Source organism: Sinocyclocheilus rhinocerous, unplaced genomic scaffold (assembly GCF_001515625.1).
Source record: "Sinocyclocheilus rhinocerous isolate Xijiao unplaced genomic scaffold, SAMN03320098_v1.1 scaffold35, whole genome shotgun sequence".
In the NCBI taxonomy this organism is placed as follows: Eukaryota; Metazoa; Chordata; class Actinopteri; order Cypriniformes; family Cyprinidae; genus Sinocyclocheilus; species Sinocyclocheilus rhinocerous.
In genome coordinates, this window is record NW_015661991.1 from 1,107,844 (window position 1) to 1,114,359 (window position 6,516).

At 39.3% G+C, this 6,516-nt stretch overlaps 1 pseudogene; it reads right to left on the reverse strand.

The window, feature by feature from the left end:
* Nucleotides 1-4,642: 4,642 nt before the first annotated feature.
* On the reverse strand, nt 4,643-5,387 carry LOC107727084 (serine/threonine-protein kinase pim-3-like; annotated as a pseudogene).
* Nucleotides 5,388-6,516: the final 1,129 nt, after the last annotated feature.

The window sequence follows — 6,516 nt, forward strand, 5'->3', positions numbered from 1 at the left end:
GTATAGCACGATTTTCTGCTTCTATTTGGCGTAATATTTATATGCAGAAATTGACTTTGGCATGCAAAAGACTGATAAATTCATAATTAATGGCATGGCTGGTTCAGTCGACAGAAATACGGGACGCACAGGCCTATAATAACTACTGAAATGTTTGCGGGGCAAATCTCAGGTCAGTCTGAGCGCTCATGGTACACACAGTGCGTACAGCCGTACACCTGCAGGCGCCACTGTGTAAAACAATCATGACAAATCATTTTTTAAAACTGAAAGTAGCAGTGAAAATGCGCTTTTATCCTTTTAGATAAATGAACTAAATGTTTTTTGCATACTTTTACATCCTCCCTGCATGCATTCCTTTGTTTTATAGCTATTATTGAGTAAGGCTAGGCTTAATCTGTTTCCTCTGAGGTCAGCGTCTCCAGCACTCCTTCAGCCACACATCTGTGGACACAGACAAAACACCCACACCGAGCAACTTCCGAAGCGTGTTCATACCTGGCATTCCTCTCTGTTCCCATGTCAACACATGGTTTGCTGACATTGAGAACTGGGTCACCGAGGGTCATCGAGAGTATTATTCCAATTCAGCACAAGTTTGGCAAAACAAAGGTTGAGCTCTTTATTCAGTGGCAGGGTTTAAACTCAAGTTTGCCTTTCAGACCAGAGGAAATCAACCCGTTGCCATCGGCCTGATTTGATCAGTAAGTGCTATATCCACAGTGACCTAGAACACGTGTTTAGCTCTATATAAAGCAGTCTCATCATATTTGACACATTGGAACTGAATCAGATTGCTGAGAAATATGCATAGGTTTTGCATCGTCGTCTCATCAAAAAAAAAAAAAAAAAGTCTAAATATATTATCATCTTACTTATAAAAAAAAAAATATCCAGATTGCCTGAAATCTAGAGGATATTGTATAAAAAAATTGTTCAGCAAAAATCGCCTGCCTTTCTGTGCCGTTTATGTGTCTCTGTTATCAAATAGTCTACAGTAGCTTTGTAAGGAGAATTATTACTTTTAGATTATTATTAGGCCTGCTATTACTTTTCTACTACCTGGGTATCAAACCAGAGCACTTTCTGTATCAAAACAAAACTTTTTAAATAATAATCAAACATACTTTCTTATTTTCCCAAAGACAAAAACATTATATGTAATTAATATAGCTAATGTTACATAATTTAGATCAAAATATATAGGAGTTATTTGGGACATTTTTCCCTAGTCATCTCAATGGCAAAATGTCAAAATGTACCTGAATTCTCTATATAGACTTACTATAAATAAAGACAACTTCGAAAGATGTTTATTGGTGTCTTTTAAAATATGCATCATATAAATCATCAAAAACAAATTAATAAATTTATGTGGTCAGTATGTGTTCTGTACATCAACACTTAGGTGTCAAGCAAAATTGGAAACCAAGATTTTCGATAAGTCCAATGTAAGACCAATATAAAATATATTGGGGCTGTGGTGATTTAAATTACCTGGTTAATGTTAAAACACAAACTGTGGCTCTGGAGTCTCACCTTGGGACTGAATCTACTGCTCCTTAATACAGGTATGAAACCCATCATTTCTCACAGTGAGCATTGTTTGTTTTGACTGGGGCCTGTCCATGTTGTAACTTGCAAGACTATTGGCTTTCTTGAGATGGAGGCGTGCTGAGGATGTCAGGATGAAATGTTGGAAATGAAGCAATACAAGGTAAACTCGAAGCAACACCCTTGCAACCATCAAGCAATGTCCTAACATCTGCAAAACATCTCAAAAATGCCCTCATCAGGTTTAGCAGATGCAAGTAGTAATATTAGATATGTCTATGTTGTGTATGTAAGATTTTTTAAAGAAATTAAATAATGTATTAATTAATTCATAATTAATGCATTAAAACTACTTTTATAATGCATTATATATATAAAGGCTTTAAGTAAAGCGACCCCAAACTTTTGAGTTTTTTTCTTATAGTGTAAAAATGTTACCAGCCCCTGTCTGATGCACTTTAATCAACTGTAAACTTCTATGTTAAAGGGGTCATATGATGTTGCTAAAAAGAACATTATTTGGTGTATTTGGTGTAATGAAATGTGTTTATGCGGTTTAAGGTAAAAAAAAACACATTATTTTCCACATACTGTACATTATTGTTTCTCCTCTATGCCCCGCCTTTCTGAAACGCGTCGATTTTTACAAAACTCATGAAAAGTGAGGTTTGCTCTGATTGGCCAGCTATCCAGTGACTTGTGATTGGCAGAATTCCTCAAGCGTGTGACAGAAATGTTACGCCCCTACCATACTGTGATGCCGTGTCCCGGAGCGACTTATTTATTTACGATTTTGTACCGTAAATTTTACAGAATTTTTTTACAGTGTACAGCGAGAATAAAAGTTACGCCTTCTTTCTTTGCGTAAACATTTGGGCGGCCCTATGCAAATCTTCCCACATCGTGATGTAGACATATAGGGGCGTGTTAGAACGAACCGTTTTAGGTAGGCGTGGTTGACTCTTAACTTTTATAAAGAATATCTCTTTGGATTTGAGACTTTAGTCTTTGCAACTTTACAGATCTTCTTTCCATTTAAATGAACAAAGTGGTAGCGATCGGACAGTCTGTGTAGTGTGAGAGTCCATGTAATGAGCGTGTGACCTCTGGTGGTGAGTGAACGGAAGTTCATAGACCGGATTCGTGACACACTCAAACTCATATATCATCTTATGAGCTGATTGAGCCCAATGGGACATTACCATGCTGGTATTAAAGGGTAATACTGATGGCACTGCATTGCACATAAAAAATATGGTGTAGGATTTTCTTTAAAACAATTTTCACTCAGAAATTTCTAGTATACATTTAAAAAATAATTACAAAGAAATGGCAAGTAACACACTGAATTAAATGTGATTACTTTTTTTGTTTGTATTTTCTTGTAAAACATACTCCAGTAATCTTTGTTTTATTAACCATTGTTTGATTTTTTATTTTCATTTTTTTTAAACAGTGCAATACCATGTTCAAAAACCCACTGTGGTACTCAGCAGGCTTGGCAGTGTTAATTCAGCTGTAATAGACATGTAGTATCAGAGTTAACTTAACACAGCCACTCAATTAAACTTACAGCACTGAACTCAGATTACATATACGGTTTTATTTTTTTCTACAGGGTTGGTGGTAGGGAAATAATTACTTGGTAACCTTCTCAGATGGTATGTATGTGCCTCTCTCATTACTGCCTAGAGACGCACTCAATGCCGTGTCCCGGAGCGACTTATTTATTTACGATTTTGTACCGTAAATTTTACAGAATTTTTTTACAGTGTACAGCGAGAATAAAAGTTACGCCTTCTTTCTTTGCGTAAACATTTGGGCGGCCCTATGCAAATCTTCCCACATCGTGATGTAGACATATAGGGGCGTGTTAGAACGAACCGTTTTAGGTAGGCGTGGTTGACTCTTAACTTTTATAAAGAATATCTCTTTGGATTTGAGACTTTAGTCTTTGCAACTTTACAGATCTTCTTTATGCACCAAGAGTTTGTAACACTCCAAAGAGAAAGGAAAAATTGAAATCGCATCATATGACCCCTTTAAGGGTTTCCAACAGCGATTCAATGGGAAATGGAGAGGGTAGGTTTCACACTTTGAGCGCTCCAAAGATTTATTGGTAAATATGTTTAAAACACAAACATTATTTTCCTACTTTTTAGTATATTTGTGTTTAATGTCAAATTATCAAATTAATTGAGCTCTGTTTTCATAAAGCTTAATTATGATCCACTAGATGGGGATATTTCTACTACATTAAGCTTTGTTTGGGCTGCTCTGGGTACAAGTGTGTGTAGAAATGTTTGATTACCTGAGGATTCACAACATAATGTTGTAAAAATGCAAGTAAAGTTTTTACTAAGCTTTTCTACTATTTACAAAGCACTGAAAAATTTCCAGCCATAAATATGTATAAATATATGAGAGTATATTTGCAGCACATTTCAGTAAATGTTAACTCATGTTGTTATGTTGAGTACATTTATAGTAGCATTAATCAGTTTTTTTGAGCTTAATTTTGGAGAGAAGGATAATTGCTCCATTAACGTCGAATACATTTATGTGCTACTATTGTCATGGCTTACTCGTATCCTAATGTTATCTTAAAAGATTCACATATGTATGACAAAAAATGACTAATAATAAATGCCAGCCACTGCTCATACTAAAATAACCCAAAAAATAAGTTGTCAGTACTAAAAATGCTAAATGCACTCAACAAAACAATTGATATAATATATCCAGGAGAGCGTAGGTACGTTTTTTTTATTGGTTGAGCAGTCTTCATTTAAACTTACTTAAGGGTTTAATAGTTGGTTTAGCTTAAGAACTTAAGTGCTCAGCTCCTTCAGCATCTACACAGAGCTCCTCACAGACTGGAGCAGAGGATCAAAACGCTTAAATGTGTGGCGGCCATTAGTCCATGATCTCTCGCTCTAGGTAATCAGGAAGCTGTTCTCTGCACTTCCTGTGTCACTCCTGCTCACCCTATACAAATAATCAAAAGCATTTATCTAGACTGATCCTAACAAGACAATCCAGCCATGACTGCTGTGAGTCAGATAAGTGTGTGTCACTGGCCACCTGTTCAGTGTAACCAGGGGTGGCACTCAATGTCATCTAAACTGGGCCACCAGCGGATCAGCTGACGGCACTCTGTTACACACAACACAGTCTTCAGAAACACAACAACACACGTCACCTGGATCTGGATGTGATTTCTATCTCTTGCCTGTAGACAGCTCTCTAGGGAAGTGCAGTCTGCTTTTGTAGGTGACCCTCCATGTGCCTCTGAAGGGGAAACAAGCGCACAGGATGTTGTAGAGCGTCACCCCCACTGACCAAACTAGCCGGTCCTGCATGATAGCGGTGCTTTACGAAACCACTCAGGAGGGGCGTATTCAAGAGTGCCTGAGAGACCCAACAAGATCACAAACATCGTCTGAAAAGATTCCAGTCCAAACAGATTCCCTTTGGCTGATCGTCAAAAGTTCACAAACAAACACAGACCAACCTGCAAAGGATCTGTAGGCCGAGTCTTTTAGCAGATCGGCAGGTTCTCTGGTTTGACGTCCCGGTGCAGGACTCTGCGGCTCTCGCAGTGTTTCAATGCGGTGATCAGACAGCTGCAGCAGGACTTTCTTGGCCAGACTCTCATCCAGACATCCGTTCTCCTCACAGAAACTCTGGAGATCTTGGCAAGGAACCGGACGCTCCAGGATCAAGGTGTAGCGTCCAGGACGGTCAAACCACTCCAACAGCTGCAGGACGTTGGGGCAGGCAGGAGCTGAATTGACCAGGGTCATCATTGCCACCTCCAGCAGCAGCCGACCCTGACCTTACTGCAGGACAAACTTTCAGTCTCTTTTGTGTGCTGCTTTTGGAGACGTACTTGTATCAGAGTTAACTTAACACAGCCACTCAATTAAACTTACAGCACTGAACTCAGATTACATATACGGTTTTATTTTTTTCTACAGGGTTGGTGGTAGGGAAATAATTACTTGGTAACCTTCTCAGATGGTATGTATGTGCCTCTCTCATTACTGCCTAGAGACGCACTCATTAAAGAAACCAATGGGGAATTTCTCAGTGAGGGCCCTCGAGATTCCAGCTGATCTCACTGATTCACAGACGAGAACGGCTAAAGAAATCGCATGGAGAACACAACAGCTTCATCTGGAGTACAAACTGCCTTATGTGCATGGGAAATTTGGTATAGAAGAGGCATAAAATAGCTTAAGGACAAACCACAGCACCAAACGTGTGTGTGTGTGTGTGTGTGCCCTTTAACATAGAAGCTGTTTAATGTCAAATTTGTCATTCGCTCTTTTTTTTCTGCTGAATTTTAGTACTTTGTAGTAAATTTTCTCTCCATGGCCCTGCCCCATCAACAAACTGCCATTTTACAAAGGTGGAAATCTACCATGGTTGAGACTCTGCTGTCCCATACTGTGAATGGGGTCAAAGTCCACAGCAGGGCCCACAGGCCCAGTACACCTGTCATTACTCTCATACAGCGACGTCTAATGAGGTGGAGCCCAGCGTAATTCCTGAGGACACTTTGCTGTGTCTCCACAGTGGGCCTCTTATCTTTCTGCTCTCAGAAACAAAGCATTCGGAAAGCCTCCTGCCTCCAGCTCTAAGGGCCCCGTAACAGTCACTGATTCGGGTGAAGTGTGCTTGAGCAGGTCAGCCCATTGCCATTGCTGATTGGCCCCCTGTAGGACTCTGGTGGTTTGGTAGGGTGTTAATGAAAAGCAGCCCTCTTCAGTGCCTGGCTGTTTTAGTGACACAGCAGCAGGTTAGCAAGACGACACAGAAAAGTGACACATTCCACAAATTAGCAAAGGCTATTATATTGTCAGGGATGGACTGATGTTACTTGACAAGCAAGGAGAACAAAATTGCTTTAAATAAGAGTGACTAACTACAAGCGAAAATGCATTTTTTATACTCAGA